We start from the raw sequence: 22,805 nt of genomic DNA on the forward strand, positions 1-22,805 counted from the left end.
TGGTGTAAGTGGCCTCAATAGCAACTAATGCCCTGGTGTGGTGTAAGTGGCCTCAGCCAGCAGCCACAGGCCCTGGTGTGGTGTAAGTGGCCTGAGCAAGAGCCACAGACCCTGGTGTGGTGTAATTGGCCTCAATAGCAACTAAGGCCCTGGTGTGGTGTAGGTGGCCTCAGCCAGCAGCCACAGGCCCTGGTGTGGTGTAAGTGGCCTCAGCCAGTGCCACAGGCCCTGGTGTGGTGTAAGTGGCCTGAGCAAGAGCCACAGACCCTGGTGTGGTGTAATTGGCCTCAATAGCAACTAATGCCCTGGTGTGGTGTAAGTGGCCTCAGCCAGCAGCCACAGGCCCTGGTGTGGTGTAAGTGGCCTCAGCCAGCAGCCACAGGCCCTGATGTGGTGTAAGTGGCCCCAGCCGGTCACTCAGGCCCTGGTGTGGTGTAGGTGGCATCAGCTAGCAGCACAAGACATTGGAAAACAGCCAAAAGCAATGTCGTTAATGTGCCCTCATTAATGGGCAGCTGCTTTTGGTCTTTTAATACACCCCTTCTCTGGATCAAAAGCGGTTCAATGACATGAAAATGAAAGGCTTACAGCACCAGGTATTCCCAGGCAGTCTCCCATCCAAGTACTAACCAAGCCCAGCCCTGCTTAGCTTCCGAGATCAGACGAGGTCGGGCGTGCTCAGGGTGGTATGGCCGTAAGCTGCTGGCCCCAGCACAATGTCTCAATTTATGGATTCAACTGATTAGGTGGCAAGTACCTGAAGTTACGAAGACAATCCTTTAACCATATCTGCATGTTTGCATAATACCCTAACCCAAAGGCTCAGTTTAGCATTTATCTAACAGCACAGGCCCTGGATTGTTGAAGATGGCCTCAGGAACCAGCACAGGGCCTGGTGTGTTGTACATGGCCACAGCTAGCAGCACAGGGCCTGGTTTGGTGAAGATGGCCTCGGCCAGAAGCGCAGGGCCTGGTGTGATGTGAGTGGCCTGAGCAAGAGCCACAGGCCCTGGTGTGGTGTAATTGGCCTCAGCCAGCAGCCACAGGCCCTGGTGTGGTGTAAGTGGCCTCAGCCAGCAGCCACAGGCCCTGGTGTGGTGTAAGTGGCCTCAGCCAGTGCCACAGGCCCTGGTGTGGTGTAAGTGGCCTGAGCAAGAGTCACAGACCCTGGTGTGGTGTAATTGGCCTCAATAGCAACTAAGGCCCTGGTGTGGTGTAAGTGGCCTCAGCCAGAAGCCACAGGCACTGGTGTGGTGTAAGTGGCCTCAGCCAGCAGCCACAGGCCCTGGTGTGGTGTAAGTGGCCTCAGCCAGCAGCCACAGGCCCTGGTGTGGTGTAAGTGGCCTCAGCCAGAAGCCACAGGCCCTGGTGTGGTGTAAGTGGCCTCAGCCAGTGCCACAGGCCCTGGTGTGGTGTAAGTGGCCTCAGCCAGTGCCACAGACCATGGTGTGGTGTAATTGGCCTCAATAGCAACTAATGCCCTGGTGTGGTGTAGGTGGCCTCAGCCAGCAGCCACAGGCCCTGGTGTGGTGTAAGTGGCCTCAATAGCAACTAATGCCCTGGTGTGGTGTAAGTGGCCTCAGCCAGCAGCCACAGGCCCTGGTGTGGTGTAAGTGGCCTCAGCCACTGCCACAGGCCCTGGTGTGGTGTAAGTGGCCTCAATAGCAACTAAGGCCCTGGTGTGGTGTAGGTGGCCTCAGCCAGCAGCCACAGGCCCTGGTGTGGTGTAAGTGGCCTCAGCCAGTGCCACAGGCCCTGGTGTGGTGTAAGTGGCCTGAGCAAGAGCCACAGACCCTGGTGTGGTGTAATTGGTCTCAATAGCAACTAATGCTCTGGTGTGGTGTAAGTGGCCTCAGCCAGCAGCCACAGGCCCTGGTGTGGTGTAAGTGGCCTCAGCCAGCAGCCACAGGCCCTGATGTGGTGTAAGTGGCCCCAGCCGGTCACTCAGGCCCTGGTGTGGTGTAGGTGGCATCAGCTAGCAGCACAAGACATTGGAAAACAGCCAAAAGCAATGTCGTTAATGTGCCCTCATTAATGGGCAGCTGCTTTTGGTCTTTTAATACACCCCTTCTCTGGATCAAAAGCGGTTCAATGACATGAAAATGAAAGGCTTACAGCACCAGGTATTCCCAGGTAGTCTCCCATCCAAGTACTAACCAAGCCCAGCCCTGCTTAGCTTCCGAGATCAGACGAGGTCGGGCGTGCTCAGGGTGGTATGGCCGTAAGCTGCTGGCCCCAGCACAATGTCTCAATTTATGGATTCAACTGATTAGGTGGCAAGTACCTGAAGTTACGAAGACAATCCTTTAACCATACCTGCATGTTTGCATAATACCCTAACCCAAAGGCTCAGTTTAGCATTTATCTAACAGCACAGGCCCTGGATTGTTGAAGATGGCCTCAGGAACCAGCACAGGGCCTGGTGTGTTGTACATGGCCACAGCTAGCAGCACAGGGCCTGGTTTGGTGAAGATGGCCTCGGCCAGAAGCGCAGGGCCTGGTGTGATGTGAGTGGCCTGAGCAAGAGCCACAGGCCCTGGTGTGGTGTAAGTGGCCTCAGCCAGAAGCCACAGGCACTGGTGTGGTGTAAGTGACCTCAGCCAGCAGCCACAGGCCCTGGTGTGGTGTAAGTGGCCTCAGCCAAAAGCCACAGGCACTGGTGTGGTGTAAGTGCCCTCAGCCAGCAGCCACAGGCACTGGTGTGGTGTAAGTGACCTCAGCCAGCAGCCACAGGCCCTGGTGTGGTGTAAGTGGCCTCAGCCAGCAGCCACAGGCCCTGGTGTGGTGTAAGTGGCCTCAGCCAGTGCCACAGGCCCTGGTGTGGTGTAAGTGGCCTGAGCAAGAGTCACAGACCCTGGTGTGGTGTAATTGGCCTCAATAGCAACTAATGCCCTGGTGTGGTGTAAGTGGCCTCAGCCAGCAGCCACAGGCCCTGGTGTGGTGTAAGTGGCCTCAGAAGCAAATAAGGCCGTGGTGTTGTGTATGTGGCCTCAGCCAGCAGCCACAGGCCCTTGGTGTGGTGTAAGTGGCCTCAGCCAGCAGCCACAGGCCCTGGTGTGGTGTGGGTGGCCTCAGCCAGCAGCCACAGGCCCTTGGTGTGGTGTAAGTCGCCTCATCCAGCAGCCACAGGCCCTGATGTGGTGTAAGTGGCCTCAGCCAGAGCCACAGGCCCTGGTGTGGTGTAAGTGGCCTCAGCCAGAGCCACAGGGTCTGGTGTGATATGAGTGGCCTGAGCAAGAGCCACAGGCCCTGGTGTGGTGTAAGTGGCCTCAGCCAGCAGCCACAGGCCCTGGTGTGGTGTGGGTGGCCTCAGCCAGCAGCCACAGGCCCTTGGTGTGGTGTAAGTCGCCTCATCCAGCAGCCACAGGCCCTGATGTGGTGTAAGTGGCCTCAGCCAGAGCCACAGGCCCTGGTGTGGTGTAAGTGGCCTCAGCCAGAGCCACAGGCCCTGATGTGGTGTAAGTGGCCCCAGCCGGTCACTCAGGCCCTGGTGTGGTGTAGGTGGCATCAGCTAGCAGCACAAGACATTGGAAAACAGCCAAAAGCAGTGTCGTTAATGTGCCCTCATTAATGGGCAGCTGCTTTTGGTCTTTTAATACACCCCTTCTCTGGATCAAAAGCGGTTCAATGACATGAAAATCAAAGGCTTACAGCACCAGGTATTCCAAGGAAGTCTCCCATCCAAGTACTAACCAAGCCCAGCCCTTCTTAGCTTCCGAGATCAGACGAGGTCGGGCGTGCTCAGGGTGGTATGGCCGTAAGCTGCTGGCCCCAGCACAATGTCTCAATTTATGGATTCAACTGATTAGGTGGCAAGTACCTGAAGTTACGAAGACAATCCTATAACCATACCTGCATGTTTGCATAATACCCTAACCCAAAGGCTCAGTTTGGCATTTATCTAACAGCACAGGCCCTGGATTGTTGAAGATGGCCTCAGGAACCAGCACAGGGCCTGGTGTGTTGTACATGGCCACAGCAAGCAGCACAGGGCCAGGTTTGGTGAAGATGGCCTCGGCCAGAAGCACAGGGTCTGGTGTGATATGAGTGGCCTGAGCAAGAGCCACAGGCCCTGGTGTGGTGTAAGTGGCCTCAGCCAGCAGCCACAGGCCCTGGTGTGGTGTGGGTGGCCTCATCCAGCAGCCACAGGCCCTTGTGTGGTGTAAGTGGCCTCAGCCAGCAGCCACAGGCCCTGGTGTGGTGTAAGTGGCCTCAGCCAGTGCCACAGGCCCTGGTGTGGTGTAATTGGCCTCAATAGCAACTAAGGCCCTGGTGTTGTGTATGTGGCCTCAGCCAGCAGCCACAGGCCCTGGTGTGGTGTAAGTGGCCTCAATAGCAACTAATGCCCTGGTGTGGTGTAAGTGGCCTCAGCCAGCAGCCACAGGCACTGGTGTGGTGTAAGTGCCCTCAGCCAGCAGCCACAGGCACTGGTGTGGTGTAAGTGCCCTCAGCCAGCAGCCACAGGCCCTGGTGTGGTGTAAGTGGCCTCAGCAAGAGCCACAGGCCCTGGTGTGGTGTAAGTGGCCTCAGCCAGCAGCCACAGGCCCTGGTGTGGTGTAAGTGCCCTCAGCCAGCAGCCACAGGCCCTGGTGTGGTGTAAGTGGCCTCAGCCAGCAGCCACAGGCCCTGGTGTGGTGTAAGTGGCCTCAGCCAGAGCCACAGGCCCTGGTGTGGTGTAAGTGGCCTGAGCAAGAGTCACAGACCCTGGTGTGGTGTAATTGGCCTCAATAGCAACTAATGCCCTGGTGTGGTGTAAGTGGCCTCAGCCAGCAGCCACAGGCCCTGGTGTGGTGTAAGTGGCCTCAGAAGCAAATAAGGCCGTGGTGTTGTGTATGTGGCCTCAGCCAGCAGCCACAGGCCCTTGGTGTGGTGTAAGTGGCCTCAGCCAGCAGCCACAGGCCCTGGTGTGGTGTGGGTGGCCTCAGCCAGCAGCCACAGGCCCTTGGTGTGGTGTAAGTCGCCTCATCCAGCAGCCACAGGCCCTGATGTGGTGTAAGTGGCCTCAGCCAGAGCCACAGGCCCTGGTGTGGTGTAAGTGGCCTCAGCCAGAGCCACAGGGTCTGGTGTGATATGAGTGGCCTGAGCAAGAGCCACAGGCCCTGGTGTGGTGTAAGTGGCCTCAGCCAGCAGCCACAGGCCCTGGTGTGGTGTGGGTGGCCTCAGCCAGCAGCCACAGGCCCTTGGTGTGGTGTAAGTCGCCTCATCCAGCAGCCACAGGCCCTGATGTGGTGTAAGTGGCCTCAGCCAGAGCCACAGGCCCTGGTGTGGTGTAAGTGGCCTCAGCCAGAGCCACAGGCCCTGATGTGGTGTAAGTGGCCCCAGCCGGTCACTCAGGCCCTGGTGTGGTGTAGGTGGCATCAGCTAGCAGCACAAGACATTGGAAAACAGCCAAAAGCAGTGTCGTTAATGTGCCCTCATTAATGGGCAGCTGCTTTTGGTCTTTTAATACACCCCTTCTCTGGATCAAAAGCGGTTCAATGACATGAAAATCAAAGGCTTACAGCACCAGGTATTCCAAGGAAGTCTCCCATCCAAGTACTAACCAAGCCCAGCCCTTCTTAGCTTCCGAGATCAGACGAGGTCGGGCGTGCTCAGGGTGGTATGGCCGTAAGCTGCTGGCCCCAGCACAATGTCTCAATTTATGGATTCAACTGATTAGGTGGCAAGTACCTGAAGTTACGAAGACAATCCTATAACCATACCTGCATGTTTGCATAATACCCTAACCCAAAGGCTCAGTTTGGCATTTATCTAACAGCACAGGCCCTGGATTGTTGAAGATGGCCTCAGGAACCAGCACAGGGCCTGGTGTGTTGTACATGGCCACAGCAAGCAGCACAGGGCCAGGTTTGGTGAAGATGGCCTCGGCCAGAAGCACAGGGTCTGGTGTGATATGAGTGGCCTGAGCAAGAGCCACAGGCCCTGGTGTGGTGTAAGTGGCCTCAGCCAGCAGCCACAGGCCCTGGTGTGGTGTGGGTGGCCTCATCCAGCAGCCACAGGCCCTTGTGTGGTGTAAGTGGCCTCAGCCAGCAGCCACAGGCCCTGGTGTGGTGTAAGTGGCCTCAGCCAGTGCCACAGGCCCTGGTGTGGTGTAATTGGCCTCAATAGCAACTAAGGCCCTGGTGTTGTGTATGTGGCCTCAGCCAGCAGCCACAGGCCCTGGTGTGGTGTAAGTGGCCTCAATAGCAACTAATGCCCTGGTGTGGTGTAAGTGGCCTCAGCCAGCAGCCACAGGCACTGGTGTGGTGTAAGTGCCCTCAGCCAGCAGCCACAGGCACTGGTGTGGTGTAAGTGCCCTCAGCCAGCAGCCACAGGCCCTGGTGTGGTGTAAGTGGCCTGAGCAAGAGCCACAGGCCCTGGTGTGGTGTAAGTGGCCTCAGCCAGCAGCCACAGGCCCTGGTGTGGTGTAAGTGCCCTCAGCCAGCAGCCACAGGCCCTGGTGTGGTGTAAGTGGCCTCAGCCAGCAGCCACAGGCCCTGGTGTGGTGTAAGTGGCCTCAGCCAGAGCCACAGGCCCTGGTGTGGTGTAAGTGGCCTCAGCCAGTGCCACAGGCCCTGGTGTGGTGTAAGTGGCCTGAGCAAGAGCCACAGACCCTGGTGTGGTGTAATTGGCCTCAATAGCAACTAATGCCCTGGTGTGGTGTAGGTGGCCTCAGCCAGCAGCCACAGGCCCTGGTGTGGTGTAAGTGGCCTCAATAGCAACTAATGCCCTGGTGTGGTGTAAGTGGCCTCAGCCAGCAGCCACAGGCCCTGGTGTGGTGTAAGTGGCCTGAGCAAGAGCCACAGACCCTGGTGTGGTGTAATTGGCCTCAATAGCAACTAAGGCCCTGGTGTGGTGTAGGTGGCCTCAGCCAGCAGCCACAGGCCCTGGTGTGGTGTAAGTGGCCTCAGCCAGTGCCACAGGCCCTGGTGTGGTGTAAGTGGCCTGAGCAAGAGCCACAGACCCTGGTGTGGTGTAATTGGCCTCAATAGCAACTAATGCCCTGGTGTGGTGTAAGTGGCCTCAGCCAGCAGCCACAGGCCCTGGTGTGGTGTAAGTGGCCTCAGCCAGCAGCCACAGGCCCTGATGTGGTGTAAGTGGCCCCAGCCGGTCACTCAGGCCCTGGTGTGGTGTAGGTGGCATCAGCTAGCAGCACAAGACATTGGAAAACAGCCAAAAGCAATGTCGTTAATGTGCCCTCATTAATGGGCAGCTGCTTTTGGTCTTTTAATACACCCCTTCTCTGGATCAAAAGCGGTTCAATGACATGAAAATGAAAGGCTTACAGCACCAGGTATTCCCAGGCAGTCTCCCATCCAAGTACTAACCAAGCCCAGCCCTGCTTAGCTTCCGAGATCAGACGAGGTCGGGCGTGCTCAGGGTGGTATGGCCGTAAGCTGCTGGCCCCAGCACAATGTCTCAATTTATGGATTCAACTGATTAGGTGGCAAGTACCTGAAGTTACGAAGACAATCCTTTAACCATATCTGCATGTTTGCATAATACCCTAACCCAAAGGCTCAGTTTAGCATTTATCTAACAGCACAGGCCCTGGATTGTTGAAGATGGCCTCAGGAACCAGCACAGGGCCTGGTGTGTTGTACATGGCCACAGCTAGCAGCACAGGGCCTGGTTTGGTGAAGATGGCCTCGGCCAGAAGCGCAGGGCCTGGTGTGATGTGAGTGGCCTGAGCAAGAGCCACAGGCCCTGGTGTGGTGTAATTGGCCTCAGCCAGCAGCCACAGGCCCTGGTGTGGTGTAAGTGGCCTCAGCCAGCAGCCACAGGCCCTGGTGTGGTGTAAGTGGCCTCAGCCAGTGCCACAGGCCCTGGTGTGGTGTAAGTGGCCTGAGCAAGAGTCACAGACCCTGGTGTGGTGTAATTGGCCTCAATAGCAACTAAGGCCCTGGTGTGGTGTAAGTGGCCTCAGCCAGAAGCCACAGGCACTGGTGTGGTGTAAGTGGCCTCAGCCAGCAGCCACAGGCCCTGGTGTGGTGTAAGTGGCCTCAGCCAGCAGCCACAGGCCCTGGTGTGGTGTAAGTGGCCTCAGCCAGCAGCCACAGGCCCTGGTGTGGTGTAAGTGGCCTCAGCCAGTGCCACAGGCCCTGGTGTGGTGTAAGTGGCCTCAGCCAGTGCCACAGACCATGGTGTGGTGTAATTGGCCTCAATAGCAACTAATGCCCTGGTGTGGTGTAGGTGGCCTCAGCCAGCAGCCACAGGCCCTGGTGTGGTGTAAGTGGCCTCAATAGCAACTAATGCCCTGGTGTGGTGTAAGTGGCCTCAGCCAGCAGCCACAGGCCCTGGTGTGGTGTAAGTGGCCTCAGCCACTGCCACAGGCCCTGGTGTGGTGTAAGTGGCCTCAATAGCAACTAAGGCCCTGGTGTGGTGTAGGTGGCCTCAGCCAGCAGCCACAGGCCCTGGTGTGGTGTAAGTGGCCTCAGCCAGTGCCACAGGCCCTGGTGTGGTGTAAGTGGCCTGAGCAAGAGCCACAGACCCTGGTGTGGTGTAATTGGTCTCAATAGCAACTAATGCTCTGGTGTGGTGTAAGTGGCCTCAGCCAGCAGCCACAGGCCCTGGTGTGGTGTAAGTGGCCTCAGCCAGCAGCCACAGGCCCTGATGTGGTGTAAGTGGCCCCAGCCGGTCACTCAGGCCCTGGTGTGGTGTAGGTGGCATCAGCTAGCAGCACAAGACATTGGAAAACAGCCAAAAGCAATGTCGTTAATGTGCCCTCATTAATGGGCAGCTGCTTTTGGTCTTTTAATACACCCCTTCTCTGGATCAAAAGCGGTTCAATGACATGAAAATGAAAGGCTTACAGCACCAGGTATTCCCAGGTAGTCTCCCATCCAAGTACTAACCAAGCCCAGCCCTGCTTAGCTTCCGAGATCAGACGAGGTCGGGCGTGCTCAGGGTGGTATGGCCGTAAGCTGCTGGCCCCAGCACAATGTCTCAATTTATGGATTCAACTGATTAGGTGGCAAGTACCTGAAGTTACGAAGACAATCCTTTAACCATACCTGCATGTTTGCATAATACCCTAACCCAAAGGCTCAGTTTAGCATTTATCTAACAGCACAGGCCCTGGATTGTTGAAGATGGCCTCAGGAACCAGCACAGGGCCTGGTGTGTTGTACATGGCCACAGCTAGCAGCACAGGGCCTGGTTTGGTGAAGATGGCCTCGGCCAGAAGCGCAGGGCCTGGTGTGATGTGAGTGGCCTGAGCAAGAGCCACAGGCCCTGGTGTGGTGTAAGTGGCCTCAGCCAGAAGCCACAGGCACTGGTGTGGTGTAAGTGGCCTCAGCCAGCAGCCACAGGCCCTGGTGTGGTGTAAGTGGCCTCAGCCAGCAGCCACAGGCCCTGGTGTGGTGTAAGTGGCCTCAGCCAGAGCCACAGGCCCTGGTGTGGTGTAAGTGGCCTCAGCCAGTGCCACAGGCCCTGGTGTGGTGTAAGTGGCCTGAGCAAGAGCCACAGACCCTGGTGTGGTGTAATTGGCCTCAATAGCAACTAATGCCCTGGTGTGGTGTAGGTGGCCTCAGCCAGCAGCCACTGGCCCTGGTGTGGTGTAAGTGGCCTCAATAGCAACTAATGCCCTGGTGTGGTGTAAGTGGCCTCAGCCAGCAGCCACAGGCCCTGGTGTGGTGTAAGTGGCCTGAGCAAGAGCCACAGACCCTGGTGTGGTGTAATTGGCCTCAATAGCAACTAAGGCCCTGGTGTGGTGTAGGTGGCCTCAGCCAGCAGCCACAGGCCCTGGTGTGGTGTAAGTGGCCTCAGCCAGCAGCCACAGGCCCTGGTGTGGTGTAAGTGGCCTCAGCCAGCAGCCACAGGCCCTGATGTGGTGTAAGTGGCCCCAGCCGGTCACTCAGGCCCTGGTGTGGTGTTGGTGGCATCAGCTAGCAGCACAAGACATTGGAAAACAGCCAAAAGCAATGTCGTTAATGTGCCCTCATTAATGGGCAGCTGCTTTTGGTCTTTTAATACACCCCTTCTCTGGATCAAAAGCGGTTCAATGACATGAAAATGAAAGGCTTACAGCACCAGGTATTCCCAGGCAGTCTCCCATCCAAGTACTAACCAAGCCCAGCCCTGCTTAGCTTCCGAGATCAGACGAGGTCGGGCGTGCTCAGGGTGGTATGGCCGTAAGCTGCTGGCCCCAGCACAATGTCTCAATTTATGGATTCAACTGATTAGGTGGCAAGTACCTGAAGTTACGAAGACAATCCTTTAACCATACCTGCATGTTTGCATAATACCCTAACCCAAAGGCTCAGTTTAGCATTTATCTAACAGCACAGGCCCTGGTGTGTTGTACATGGCCACAGCTAGCAGCACAGGGCCTGGTTTGGTGAAGATGGCCTCGGCCAGAAGCGCAGGGCCTGGTGTGATGTGAGTGGCCTGAGCAAGAGCCACAGGCCCTGGTGTGGTGTAAGTGGCCTCAGCCAGAAGCCACAGGCACTGGTGTGCTGTAAGTGGCCTCAACCAGCAGCCACAGGCCCTGGTGTGGTGTAAGTGGCCTCAGCCAGCAGCCACAGGCCCTGGTGTGGTGTAAATGGCCTCAGCCAGCAGCCACAGGCCCTGGTGTGGTGTAAGTGGCCTCAGCCAGAGCCACAGGCCCTGGTGTGGTGTAAGTGGCCTCAGCCAGTGCCACAGGCCCTGGTGTGGTGTAAGTGGCCTGAGCAAGAGCCACAGACCCTGGTGTGGTGTAATTGGCCTCAATAGCAACTAATGCCCTGGTGAGGTGTAGGTGGCCTCAGCCAGCAGCCACAGGCCCTGGTGTGGTGTAAGTGGCCTCAGCCAGTGCCACAGGCCCTGGTGTGGTGTAAGGGGCCTCAATAGCAACTAATGCCCTGGTGTGGTGTAAGTGGCCTCAGCCAGCAGCCACAGGCACTGGTGTGGTGTAAGTGGCCTCAGCCAGCAGCCACAGGCCCTGGTGTGGTGTAAGTGGCCTCAGCCAGCAGCCACAGGCCCTGGTGTGGTGTAAGTGGCCTGAGCCAGCTGCCACAGGCCCTGGTGTGGTGTAAGTGGCCTCAGCCAGAAGCCACAGGCACTGGTGTGGTGTAAGTGCCCTCAGCCAGCAGCCACAGGCCCTGGTGTGGTGTAAGTGACCTCAGCCAGCAGCCACAGGCCCTGGTGTGGTGTAAGTGGCCTCAGCCAGCAGCCACAGGCACTGGTGTGGTGTAAGTGGCCTCAGCCAGCAGCCACAGGCCCTGGTGTGGTGTAAGTGGCCTCAGCCAGCAGCCACAGGCCCTGGTGTGGTGTAAGTGGCCTGAGCCAGCAGCCACAGGCCCTGGTGTGGTGTAAGTGGCGTCAGCCAGTGCCACAGGCCCTAGTGTGGTGTAAGTGGCCTGAGCAAGAGTCACAGACCCTGGTGTGGTGTAATTGGCCTCAATAGCAACTAATGCCCTGGTGTGGTGTAGGTGGCCTCAGCCAGCAGCCACAGGCCCTGGTGTGGTGTAAGTGGCCTCAGCCAGTGCCACAGGCCCTGATGTGGTGTAAGTGGCCTGAGCAAGAGCCACAGACCCTGGTGTGGTGTAATTGGCCTCAATAGCAACTAATGCCCTGGTGTGGTGTAAGTGGCCTCAGCCAGCAGCCACAGGCCCTGGTGTGGTGTAAGTGGCCTCAGCCAGCAGCCACAGGCCCTGATGTGGTGTAAGTGGCCCCAGCCGGTCACTCAGGCCCTGGTGTGGTGTAGGTGGCATCAGCTAGCAGCACAAGACATTGGAAAACAGCCAAAAGCAATGTCGTTAATGTGCCCTCATTAATGGGCAGCTGCTTTTGGTCTTTTAATACACCCCTTCTCTGGATCAAAAGCGGTTCAATGACATGAAAAACAAAGGCTTACAGCACCAGGTATTCCCAGGCAGTCTCCCATCCAAGTACTAACCAAGCCCAGCCCTGCTTAGCTTCCGAGATCAGACGAGGTCGGGCGTGCTCAGGGTGGTATGGCCGTAAGCTGCTGGCCCCAGCACAATGTCTCAATTTATGGATTCAACTGATTAGGTGGCAAGTACCTGAAGTTACGAAGACAATCCTTTAACCATACCTGCATGTTTGCATAATACCCTAACCCAAAGGCTCAGTTTAGCATTTATCTAACAGCACAGGCCCTGGATTGTTGAAGATGGCCTCAGGAACCAGCACAGGGCCTGGTGTGTTGTACATGGCCACAGCTAGCAGCACAGGGCCTGGTTTGGTGAAGATGGCCTCGGCCAGAAGCGCAGGGCCTGGTGTGATGTGAGTGGCCTGAGCAAGAGCCACAGGCCCTGGTGTGGTGTAAGTGGCCTCAGCCAGAAGCCACAGGCACTGGTGTGGTGTAAGTGGCCTCAGCCAGCAGCCACAGTCCCTGGTGTGGTGTAAGTGGCCTCAGCCAGCAGCCACAGGCCCTGGTGTGGTGTAAGTGGCCTCAGCCAGCAGCCACAGGCCCTGGTGTGGTGTAAGTGGCCTCAGCCAGCAGCCACAGGCCCTGGTGTGGTGTAAGTGGCCTCAGCCAGTGCCACAGGCCCTGGTGTGGTGTAAGTGGCCTGAGCAAGAGCCACAGACCCTGGTGTGGTGTAATTGGCCTCAATAGCAACTAATGCCCTGGTGTGGTGTAAGTGGCCTCAGCCAGCAGCCACAGGCCCTGGTGTGGTGTAAGTGGCCTCAGCCAGTGCCACAGGCCCTGGTGTGGTGTAAGGGGCCTCAATAGCAACTAAGGCCCTGGTGTGGTGTAAGTGGCCTCAGCCAGCAGCCACAGGCCCTGGTGTGGTGTAAGTGACCTCAGCCAGCAGCCACAGGCCCTGGTGTGGTGTAAGTGGCCTCAGCCAGCAGCCACAGGCCCTGGTGTGGTGTAAGTGGCCTCAGCCAGTGCCACAGGCCCTGGTGTGGTGTAAGTGGCCTGAGCAAGAGTCACAGACCCTGGTGTGGTGTAATTGGCCTCAATAGCAACTAATGCCCTGGTGTGGTGTAGGTGGCCTCAGCCAGCAGCCACAGGCCCTGGTGTGGTGTAAGGGGCCTCAATAGCAACTAATGCCCTGGTGTGGTGTAAGTGGCCTCAGCCAGCAGCCACAGGCACTGGTGTGGTGTAAGTGCCCTCAGCCAGCAGCCACAGGCCCTGGTGTGGTGTAAGTGGCCTCAGCCAGAAGCCACAGGCCCTGGTGTGGTGTAAGTGGCCTGAGCAAGAGCCACAGGCCCTGGTGTGGTGTAAGTGGCCTCAGCCAGAAGCCACAGGCACTGGTGTGGTGTAAGTGCCCTCAGCCAGCAGCCACAGGCACTGGTGTGGTGTAAGTGACCTCAGCCAGCAGCCACAGGCCCTGGTGTGGTGTAAGTGGCCTCAGCCAGCAGCCACAGGCCCTGGTGTGGTGTAAGTGGCCTCAGCCAGAAGCCACAGGCACTGGTGTGGTGTAAGTGCCCTCAGCCAGCAGCCACAGGCACTGGTGTGGTGTAAGTGACCTCAGCCAGCAGCCACAGGCCCTGGTGTGGTGTAAGTGGCCTCAGCCAGCAGCCACAGGCCCTGGTGTGGTGTAAGTGGCCTCAGCCAGCAGCCACAGGCCCTGGTGTGGTGTAAGTGGCCTGAGCAAGAGTCACAGACCCTGGTGTGGTGTAATTGGCCTCAATAGCAACTAATGCCCTGGTGTGGTGTAGGTGGCCTCAGCCAGCAGCCACAGGCCCTGGTGTGGTGTAAGTGGCCTCAGCCAGTGCCACAGGCCCTGATGTGGTGTAAGTGGCCTGAGCAAGAGCCACAGACCCTGGTGTGGTGTAATTGGCCTCAATAGCAACTAATGCCCTGGTGTGGTGTAAGTGGCCTCAGCCAGCAGCCACAGGCCCTGGTGTGGTGTAAGTGGCCTCAGCCAGCAGCCACAGGCCCTGATGTGGTGTAAGTGGCCCCAGCCGGTCACTCAGGCCCTGGTGTGGTGTAGGTGGCATCAGCTAGCAGCACAATACATTGGAAAACAGCCAAAAGCAATGTCGTTAATGTGCCCTCATTAATGGGCAGCTGCTTTTGGTCTTTTAATACACCCCTTCTCTGGATCAAAAGCGGTTCAATGACATGAAAATGAAAGGCTTACAGCACCAGGTATTCCCAGGTAGTCTCCCATCCAAATACTAACCAAGCCCAGCCCTGCTTAGCTTCCGAGATCAGACGAGGTCGGGCATGCTCAGGGTGGTATGGCCGTAAGCTGCTGGCCCCAGCACAATGTCTCAATTTATGGATTCAACTGATTAGGTGGCAAGTACCTGAAGTTACGAAGACAATCCTTTAACCATACCTGCATGTTTGCATAATACCCTAACCCAAAGGCTCAGTTTAGCATTTATCTAACAGCACAGGCCCTGGATTGTTGAAGATGGCCTCAGGAACCAGCACAGGGCCTGGTGTGTTGTACATGGCCACAGCTAGCAGCACAGGGCCTGGTTTGGTGAAGATGGCCTCGGCCAGAAGCGCAGGGCCTGGTGTGATGTGAGTGGCCTGAGCAAGAGCCACAGGCCCTGGTGTGGTGTAAGTGGCCTCAGCCAGAAGCCACAGTCCCTGGTGTGGTGTAAGTGGCCTCAGCCAGCAGCCACAGGCCCTGGTGTGGTGTAAGTGGCCTCAGCCAGCAGCCACAGTCCCTGGTGTGGTGTAAGTGGCCTCAGCCAGCAGCCACAGGCCCTGGTGTGGTGTAAGTGACCTCAGCCAGCAGCCACAGTCCCTGGTGTGGTGTAAGTGGCCTCAGCCAGCAGCCACAGGCCCTGGTGTGGTGTAAGTGACCTCAGCCAGCAGCCACAGGCCCTGGTGTGGTGTAAGTGGCCTCAGCCAGCAGCCACAGGCCCTGGTGTGGTGTAAGTGGCCTGAGCCAGCTGCCACAGGCCCTGGTGTGGTGTAAGTGGCCTCAGCCAGAAGCCACAGGCACTGGTGTGGTGTAAGTGCCCTCAGCCAGCAGCCACAGGCCCTGGTGTGGTGTAAGTGACCTCAGCCAGCAGCCACAGGCCCTGGTGTGGTGTAAGTGGCCTCAGCCAGCAGCCACAGGCCCTGGTGTGGTGTAAGTGGCCTCAGCCAGTGCCACAGGCCCTGGTGTGGTGTAAGTGGCCTGAGCAAGAGTCACAGACCCTGGTGTGGTGTAATTGGCCTCAATAGCAACTAATGCCCTGGTGTGGTGTAGGTGGCCTCAGCCAGCAGCCACAGGCCCTGGTGTGGTGTAAGTGGCCTCAGCCAGTGCCACAGGCCCTGGTGTGGTGTAAGGGGCCTCAATAGCAACTAATGCCCTGGTGTGGTGTAAGTGGCCTCAGCCAGCAGCCACAGGCACTGGTGTGGTGTAAGTGCCCTCAGCCAGCAGCCACAGGCCCTGGTGTGGTGTAAGTGGCCTCAGCCAGCAGCCACAGGCCCTGGTGTGGTGTAAGTGGCCTGAGCAAGAGCCACAGGCCCTGGTGTGGTGTAAGTGGCCTCAGCCAGAAGCCACAGGCACTGGTGTGGTGTAAGTGACCTCAGCCAGCAGCCACAGGCCCTGGTGTGGTGTAAGTGGCCTCAGCCAAAAGCCACAGGCACTGGTGTGGTGTAAGTGCCCTCAGCCAGCAGCCACAGGCACTGGTGTGGTGTAAGTGACCTCAGCCAGCAGCCACAGGCCCTGGTGTGGTGTAAGTGGCCTCAGCCAGCAGCCACAGGCCCTGGTGTGGTGTAAGTGGCCTCAGCCAGTGCCACAGGCCCTGGTGTGGTGTAAGTGGCCTGAGCAAGAGTCACAGACCCTGGTGTGGTGTAATTGGCCTCAATAGCAACTAATGCCCTGGTGTGGTGTAAGTGGCCTCAGCCAGCAGCCACAGGCCCTGGTGTGGTGTAAGTGGCCTGAGCAAGAGCCACAGGCCCTGGTGTGGTGTAAGTGGCCTCAGCCAGAAGCCACAGGCACTGGTGTGGTGTAAGTGGCCTCAGCCAGCAGCCACAGTCCCTGGTGTGGTGTAAGTGGCCTCAGCCAGCAGCCACAGGCCCTGGTGTGGTGTAAATGGCCTCAGCCAGCAGCCACAGGCCCTGGTGTGGTGTAAGTGGCCTCAGCCAGAGCCACAGGCCATGGTGTGGTGTAAGTGGCCTCAGCCAGTGCCACAGGCCCTGGTGTGGTGTAAGTGGCCTGAGCAAGAGCCACAGACCCTGGTGTGGTGTAATTGGCCTCAATAGCAACTAATGCCCTGGTGTGGTGTAGGTGGCCTCAGCCAGCAGCCACAGGCCCTGGTGTGGTGTAAGTGGCCTCAGCCAGTGCCACAGGCCCTGGTGTGGTGTAAGGGGCCTCAATAGCAACTAATGCCCTGGTGTGGTGTAAGTGGCCTCAGCCAGCAGCCACAGGCACTGGTGTGGTGTAAGTGGCCTCAGCCAGCAGCCACAGGCCCTGGTGTGGTGTAAGTGGCCTCAGCCAGCAGCCACAGGCCCTGGTGTGGTGTAAGTGGCCTGAGCCAGCTGCCACAGGCCCTAGTGTGGTGTAAGTGGCCTCAGCCAGAAGCCACAGGCACTGGTGTGGTGTAAGTGCCCTCAGCCAGCAGCCACACGCCCTGGTGTGGTGTAAGTGACCTCAGCCAGCAGCCAAAGGCCCTGGTGTGGTGTAAGTGGCCTCAGCCAGCAGCCACAGGCCCTGGTGTGGTGTAAGTGGCCTCAGCCAGTGCCACAGGCCCTGGTGTGGTGTAAGTGGCCTGAGCAAGAGTCACAGACCCTGGTGTGGTGTAATTGGCCTCAATAGCAACTAATGCACTGGTGTGGTGTAGGTGGCCTCAGCCAGCAGCCACAGGCCCTGGTGTGGTGTAAGTGGCCTCAGCCAGTGCCACAGGCCCTGGTGTGGTGTAAGTGGCCTGAGCAAGAGCCACAGGCCCTGGTGTGGTGTAAGTGGCCTCAGCCAGAAGCCACAGGCACTGGTGTGGTGTAAGTGCCCTCAGCCAGCAGCCACAGGCACTGGTGTGGTGTAAGTGACCTCAGCCAGCAGCCACAGGCCCTGGTGTGGTGTAAGTGGCCTCAGCCAGAAGCCACAGGCACTGGTGTGGTGTAAGTGCCCTCAGCCAGCAGCCACAGGCACTGGTGTGGTGTAAGTGACCTCAGCCAGCAGCCACATGCCCTGGTGTGGTGTAAGTGGCCTCAGCCAGCAGCCACAGGCCCTGGTGTGGTGTAAGTGGCCTCAGCCAGTGCCACAGGCCATGGTGTGGTGTAAGTGGCCTGAGCAAGAGCCACAGACCCTGGTGTGGTGTAATTGGCCTCAATAGCAACTAATGCCCTGGTGTGGTGTAAGTGGCCTCAGCCAGCAGCCACAGGCCCTGGTGTGGTGTAAGTGGCCTCAGCCAGCAGCCACAGGCCCTGATGTGGTGTAAGTGGCCCCAGCCGGTCACTCAGGCCCTGGTGTGGTGTAGGTGGCATCAGCTAGCAGCACAAGACATTGGAAAACAGCCAAAAGCAATGTCGTTAATGTGCCCTCATTAATGGGCAGCTGCTTTTGGTCTTTTAATACACCCCTTCTCTGGATCAAAAGCTGTTCAATGACATGAAAATGAAAGGCTTACAGCACCAGGTATTCCCAGGTAGTCTCCCATCCAAGTACTAACCAAGCCCAGCCCTGCTTAGCTTCCGAGATCAGACGAGGTCGGGCGTGCTCAGGGTGGTATGGCCGTAAGCTGCTGGCCCCAGCACAATGTCTCAATTTATGGATTCAACTATTTAGGTGGCAAGTACCTGAAGTTACGAAGACAATCCTTTAACCATACCTGCATGTTTGCATAATACCCTAACCCAAAGGCTCAGTTTAGCATTTATCTAACAGCACAGGCCCTGGATTGTTGAAGATGGCCTCAGGAACCAGCACAGGGCCTGGTGTCTTGTACATGGCCACAGCTAGCAGCACAGGGCCTGGTTTGGTGAAAATGGCCTCGGCCAGAAGCGCAGGGCCTGGTGTGATGTGAGTGGCCTGAGCAAGAGCCACAGGCCCTGGTGTGGTGTAAGTGGCCTCAGCCAGAAGCCACAGGCCCTGGTGTGGTGTAAGTGGCCTCAGCCAGCAGCCACAGGCCCTGGTGTGGTGTAAGTGGCCTCAGCCAGCAGCCACAGGCCCTGGTGTGGTGTAAGTGGCCTCAGCCAGAGCCACAGGCCCTGGTGTGGTGTAAGTGGCCTCAGCCAGTGCCACAGGCCCTGGTGTGGTGTAAGTGACCTATATAGCAACTAATGCCCTGGTGTGGTGTAAGTGGCCTCAGCCAGCAGCCACAGGCCCTGGTGTGGTGTAAGTGGCCTCAGCCACTGCCACAGGCCCTGGTGTGGTGTAAGTGGCCTCAATAGCAACTAAGGCCCTGGTGTGGTGTAGGTGGCCTCAGCCAGCAGCCACAGGCCCTGGTGTGGTGTAAGTGGCCTCAGCCAGTGCCACAGGCCCTGGTGTGGTGTAAGTGGCCTGAGCAAGAGCCACAGACCATGGTGTGGTGTAATTGGTCTCAATAGCAACTAATGCTCTGGTGTGGTGTAAGTGGCCTCAGGCAGCAGCCACAGGCCCTGGTGTGGTGTAAGTGGCCTCAGCCAGCAGCCACAGGCCCTGATGTGGTGTAAGTGGCCCCAGCCGGTCACTCAGGCCCTGGTGTGGTGTAGGTGGCATCAGCTAGCAGCACAAGACATTGGAAAACAGCCAAAAGCAATGTCGTTAATGTGCCCTCATTAATGGGCAGCTGCTTTTGGTCTTTTAATACACCCCTTCTCTGGATCAAAAGCGGTTCAATGACATGAAAATGAAAGGCTTACAGCACCAGGTATTCCCAGGTAGTCTCCCATCCAAGTACTAACCAAGCCCAGCCCTGCTTAGCTTCCGAGATCAGACGAGGTCGGGCGTGCTCAGGGTGGTATGGCCGTAAGCTGCTGGCCCCAGCACAATGTCTCAATTTATGGATTCAACTGATTAGGTGGCAAGTACCTGAAGTTACGAAGACAATCCTTTAACCATACCTGCATGTTTGCATAATACCCTAACCCAAAGGCTCAGTTTAGCATTTATCTAACAGCACAGGCCCTGGATTGTTGAAGATGGCCTCAGGAACCAGCACAGGGCCTGGTGTGTTGTACATGGCCACAGCTAGCAGCACAGGGCCTGGTTTGGTGAAGATGGCCTCGGCCAGAAGCGCAGGGCCTGGTGTGATGTGAGTGGCCTGAGCAAGAGCCACAGGCCCTGGTGTGGTGTAAGTGGCCTCAGCCAGAAGCCACAGGCACTGGTGTGGTGTAAGTGGCCTCAGCCAGCAGCCACAGGCCCTGGTGTGGTGTAAGTGGCCTCAGCCAGCAGCCACAGGCCCTGGTGTGGTGTAAGTGGCCTCAGCCAGAGCCACAGGCCCTGGTGTGGTGTAAGTGGCCTCAGCCAGTGCCACAGGCCCTGGTGTGGTGTAAGTGGCCTGAGCAAGAGCCACAGACCCTGGTGTGGTGTAATTGGCCTCAATAGCAACTAATGCCCTGGTGTGGTGTAGGTGGCCTCAGCCAGCAGCCACAGGCCCTGGTGTGGTGTAAGTGGCCTCAGCCAGCAGCCACAGGCCCTGGTGTGGTGTAAGTGGCCTGAGCAAGAGCCACAGACCCTGGTGTGGTGTAATTGGCCTCAATAGCAACTAAGGCCCTGGTGTGGTGTAGGTGGCCTCAGCCAGCAGCCACAGGCCCTGGTGTGGTGTAAGTGGCCTCAGCCAGCAGCCACAGGCCCTGGTGTGGTGTAAGTGGCCTCAGCCAGCAGCCACAGGCCCTGATGTGGTGTAAGTGGCCTCAGCCAGAGCCACAGGCCCTGGTGTGGTGTAAGTGGCCTCAGCCAGCAGCCACAGGCCCTGGTGTGGTGTAAGTGGCCTCAGCCAGAGCCACAGGCCCTGATGTGGTGTAAGTGGCCCCAGCCGGTCACTCAGGCCCTGGTGTGGTGTAGGTGGCATCAGCTAGCAGCACAAGACATTGGAAAACAGCCAAAAGCAATGTCGTTAATGTGCCCTCATTAATGGGCAGCTGCTTTTGGTCTTTTAATACACCCCTTCTCTGGATCAAAAGCGGTTCAATGACATGAAAATGAAAGGCTTACAGCACCAGGTATTCCCAGGCAGTCTCCCATCCAAGTACTAACCAAGCCCAGCCCTGCTTAGCTTCCGAGATCAGACGAGGTCGGGCGTGCTCAGGGTGGTATGGCCGTAAGCTGCTGGCCCCAGCACAATGTCTCAATTTATGGATTCAACTGATTAGGTGGCAAGTACCTGAAGTTACGAAGACAATCCTTTAACCATACCTGCATGTTTCCATAATACCCTAACCCAAAGGCTCAGTTTAGCATTTATCTAACAGCACAGGCCCTGGTGTGTTGTACATGGCCACAGCTAGCAGCACAGGGCCTGGTTTGGTGAAGATGGCCTCGGCCAGAAGCGCAGGGCCTGGTGTGATGTGAGTGGCCTGAGCAAGAGCCACAGGCCCTGGTGTGGTGTAAGTGGCCTCAGCCAGAAGCCACAGGCACTGGTGTGGTGTAAGTGGCCTCAGCCAGCAGCCACAGGCCCTGGTGTGGTGTAAGTGGCCTCAGCCAGCAGCCACAGGCCCTGGTGTGGTGTAAATGGCCTCAGCCAGCAGCCACAGGCCCTGGTGTGGTGTAAGTGGCCTCAGCCAGAGCCACAGGCCCTGGTGTGGTGTAAGTGGCCTCAGCCAGTGCCACAGGCCCTGGTGTGGTGTAATTGGCCTCAATAGCAACTAATGCCCTGGTGAGGTGTAGGTGGCCTCAGCCAGCAGCCACAGGCCCTGGTGTGGTGTAAGTGGCCTCAGCCAGTGCCACAGGCCCTGGTGTGGTGTAAGGGGCCTCAATAGCAACTAATGCCCTGGTGTGGTGTAAGTGGCCTCAGCCAGCAGCCACAGGCACTGGTGTGGTGTAAGTGGCCTCAGCCAGCAGCCACAGGCCCTGGTGTGGTGTAAGTGGCCTCAGCCAGCAGCCACAGGCCCTGGTGTGGTGTAAGTGGCCTGAGCCAGCTGCCACAGGCCCTGGTGTGGTGTAAGTGGCCTCAGCCAGAAGCCACAGGTACTGGTGTTGTGTAAGTGCCCTCAGCCAGCAGCCACAGGCCCTGGTGTGGTGTAAGTGACCTCAGCCAGCAGCCACAGGCCCTGGTGTGGTGTAAGTGGCCTCAGCCAGCAGCCACAGGCCCTGGTGTGGTGTAAGTGGCCTCAGCCAGTGCCACAGGCCCTGGTGTGGTGTAAGTGGCCTGAGCAAGAGTCACAGACCCTGGTGTGGTGTAATTGGCCTCAATAGCAACTAAGGCCCTGGTGTGGTGTAGGTGGCCTCAGCCAGCAGCCACAGGCCCTGGTGTGGTGTAAGTGGCCTCAGCCAGCAGCCACAGGCCCTGGTGTGGTGTAAGTGGCCTCAGCCAGAGCCACAGGCCCTGATGTGGTGTAAGTGGCCCCAGCCGGTCACTCAGGCCCTGGTGTGGTGTAGGTGGCATCAGCTAGCAGCACAAGACATTGGAAAACAGCCAAAAGCAATGTCGTTAATGTGCCCTCATTAATGGGCAGCTGCTTTTGGTCTTTTAATACACCCCTTCTCTGGATCAAAAGCGGTTCAATGACATGAAAATGAAAGGCTTACAGCACCAGGTATTCCCAGGCAGTCTCCCATCCAAGTACTAACCAAGCCCAGCCCTGCTTAGCTTCCGAGATCAGACGAGGTCGGGCGTGCTCAGGGTGGTATGGCCGTAAGCTGCTGGCCCCAGCACAATGTCTCAATTTATGGATTCAACTGATTAGGTGGCAAGTACCTGAAGTTACGAAGACAATCCTTTAACCATACCTGCATGTTTCCATAATACCCTAACCCAAAGGCTCAGTTTAGCATTTATCTAACAGCACAGGCCCTGGTGTGGTGTAAATGGCCTCAGCCAGCAGCCACAGGCCCTGGTGTGGTGTAAGTGGCCTCAGCCAGAGCCACAGGCCCTGGTGTGGTGTAAGTGGCCTCAGCCAGTGCCACAGGCCCTGGTGTGGTGTAATTGGCCTCAATAGCAACTAATGCCCTGGTGAGGTGTAGGTGGCCTCAGCCAGCAGCCACAGGCCCTGGTGTGGTGTAAGTGGCCTCAGCCAGTGCCACAGGCCCTGGTGTGGTGTAAGGGGCCTCAATAGCAACTAATGCCCTGGTGTGGTGTAAGTGGCCTCAGCCAGCAGCCACAGGCACTGGTGTGGTGTAAGTGGCCTCAGCCAGCAGCCACAGGCCCTGGTGTGGTGTAAGTGGCCTCAGCCAGCAGCCACAGGCCCTGGTGTGGTGTAAGTGGCCTGAGCCAGCTGCCACAGGCCCTGGTGTGGTGTAAGTGGCCTCAGCCAGAAGCCACAGGTACTGGTGTTGTGTAAGTGCCCTCAGCCAGCAGCCACAGGCCCTGGTGTGGTGTAAGTGACCTCAGCCAGCAGCCACAGGCCCTGGTGTGGTGTAAGTGGCCTCAGCCAGCAGCCACAGGCCCTGGTGTGGTGTAAGTGGCCTCAGCCAGTGCCACAGGCCCTGGTGTGGTGTAAGTGGCCTGAGCAAGAGTCACAGACCCTGGTGTGGTGTAATTGGCCTCAATAGCAACTAATGCCCTGGTGTGGTGTAGGTGGCCTCAGCCAGCAGCCACAGGCCCTGGTGTGGTGTAAGTGGCCTCAGCCAGTGCCACAGGCCCTGGTGTGGTGTAAGGGGCCTCAATAGCAACTAATGCCCTGGTGTGGTGTAAGTGGCCTCAGCCAGCAGCCACAGGCACTGGTGTGGTGTAAGTGCCCTCAGCCAGCAGCCACAGGCCCTGGTGTGGTGTAAGTGGCCTCAGCCAGCAGCCACAGGCCCTGGTGTGGTGTAAGTGGCCTCAGCAAGAGCCACAGGCCCTGGTGTGGTGTAAGTGGCCTCAGCCAGAAGCCACAGGCACTGGTGTGGTGTAAGTGCCCTCAG

The 22,805-nt window shown here is 57.8% G+C and overlaps 13 non-coding genes across 13 annotated transcripts; all 13 read right to left on the reverse strand.

Annotated features, from left to right (window-relative positions):
• Nucleotides 1-581: 581 nt before the first annotated feature.
• LOC145426494 (5S ribosomal RNA) lies at nt 582-700 on the reverse strand. The gene has a single exon (XR_013907204.1). It is a non-coding gene; the product is annotated as a 5S ribosomal RNA (ribosomal RNA).
• Nucleotides 701-2,108: 1,408 nt separating this feature from the next.
• LOC145427752 (5S ribosomal RNA) lies at nt 2,109-2,227 on the reverse strand. The gene has a single exon (XR_013908294.1). It is a non-coding gene; the product is annotated as a 5S ribosomal RNA (ribosomal RNA).
• A 1,417-nt stretch (nt 2,228-3,644) lies between these two features.
• Nucleotides 3,645-3,763, reverse strand: LOC145427195 (5S ribosomal RNA). The gene has a single exon (XR_013907926.1). It is a non-coding gene; the product is annotated as a 5S ribosomal RNA (ribosomal RNA).
• A 1,731-nt stretch (nt 3,764-5,494) lies between these two features.
• LOC145427196 (5S ribosomal RNA) lies at nt 5,495-5,613 on the reverse strand. Its single transcript, XR_013907927.1, has one exon. It is a non-coding gene; the product is annotated as a 5S ribosomal RNA (ribosomal RNA).
• A 1,645-nt stretch (nt 5,614-7,258) lies between these two features.
• Nucleotides 7,259-7,377, reverse strand: LOC145426495 (5S ribosomal RNA). The gene has a single exon (XR_013907205.1). It is a non-coding gene; the product is annotated as a 5S ribosomal RNA (ribosomal RNA).
• A 1,408-nt stretch (nt 7,378-8,785) lies between these two features.
• LOC145427753 (5S ribosomal RNA) lies at nt 8,786-8,904 on the reverse strand. Its single transcript, XR_013908295.1, has one exon. It is a non-coding gene; the product is annotated as a 5S ribosomal RNA (ribosomal RNA).
• A 1,095-nt stretch (nt 8,905-9,999) lies between these two features.
• On the reverse strand, nt 10,000-10,118 carry LOC145426496 (5S ribosomal RNA). Its single transcript, XR_013907206.1, has one exon. It is a non-coding gene; the product is annotated as a 5S ribosomal RNA (ribosomal RNA).
• Nucleotides 10,119-11,808: 1,690 nt separating this feature from the next.
• LOC145426497 (5S ribosomal RNA) lies at nt 11,809-11,927 on the reverse strand. The gene has a single exon (XR_013907207.1). It is a non-coding gene; the product is annotated as a 5S ribosomal RNA (ribosomal RNA).
• Nucleotides 11,928-14,011: 2,084 nt separating this feature from the next.
• Nucleotides 14,012-14,130, reverse strand: LOC145427122 (5S ribosomal RNA). Its single transcript, XR_013907845.1, has one exon. It is a non-coding gene; the product is annotated as a 5S ribosomal RNA (ribosomal RNA).
• Nucleotides 14,131-17,444: 3,314 nt separating this feature from the next.
• LOC145427754 (5S ribosomal RNA) lies at nt 17,445-17,563 on the reverse strand. The gene has a single exon (XR_013908296.1). It is a non-coding gene; the product is annotated as a 5S ribosomal RNA (ribosomal RNA).
• Nucleotides 17,564-18,657: 1,094 nt separating this feature from the next.
• LOC145427755 (5S ribosomal RNA) lies at nt 18,658-18,776 on the reverse strand. The gene has a single exon (XR_013908297.1). It is a non-coding gene; the product is annotated as a 5S ribosomal RNA (ribosomal RNA).
• Nucleotides 18,777-19,951: 1,175 nt separating this feature from the next.
• LOC145426498 (5S ribosomal RNA) lies at nt 19,952-20,070 on the reverse strand. The gene has a single exon (XR_013907208.1). It is a non-coding gene; the product is annotated as a 5S ribosomal RNA (ribosomal RNA).
• A 1,414-nt stretch (nt 20,071-21,484) lies between these two features.
• Nucleotides 21,485-21,603, reverse strand: LOC145426499 (5S ribosomal RNA). Its single transcript, XR_013907209.1, has one exon. It is a non-coding gene; the product is annotated as a 5S ribosomal RNA (ribosomal RNA).
• Between the last annotated feature and the right edge of the window lie 1,202 nt (nt 21,604-22,805).

Source organism: Astatotilapia calliptera, chromosome 3 (genome assembly GCF_964374335.1).
Source record: "Astatotilapia calliptera chromosome 3, fAstCal68.1, whole genome shotgun sequence".
NCBI lineage: Eukaryota > Metazoa > Chordata > Actinopteri > Cichliformes > Cichlidae > Astatotilapia > Astatotilapia calliptera.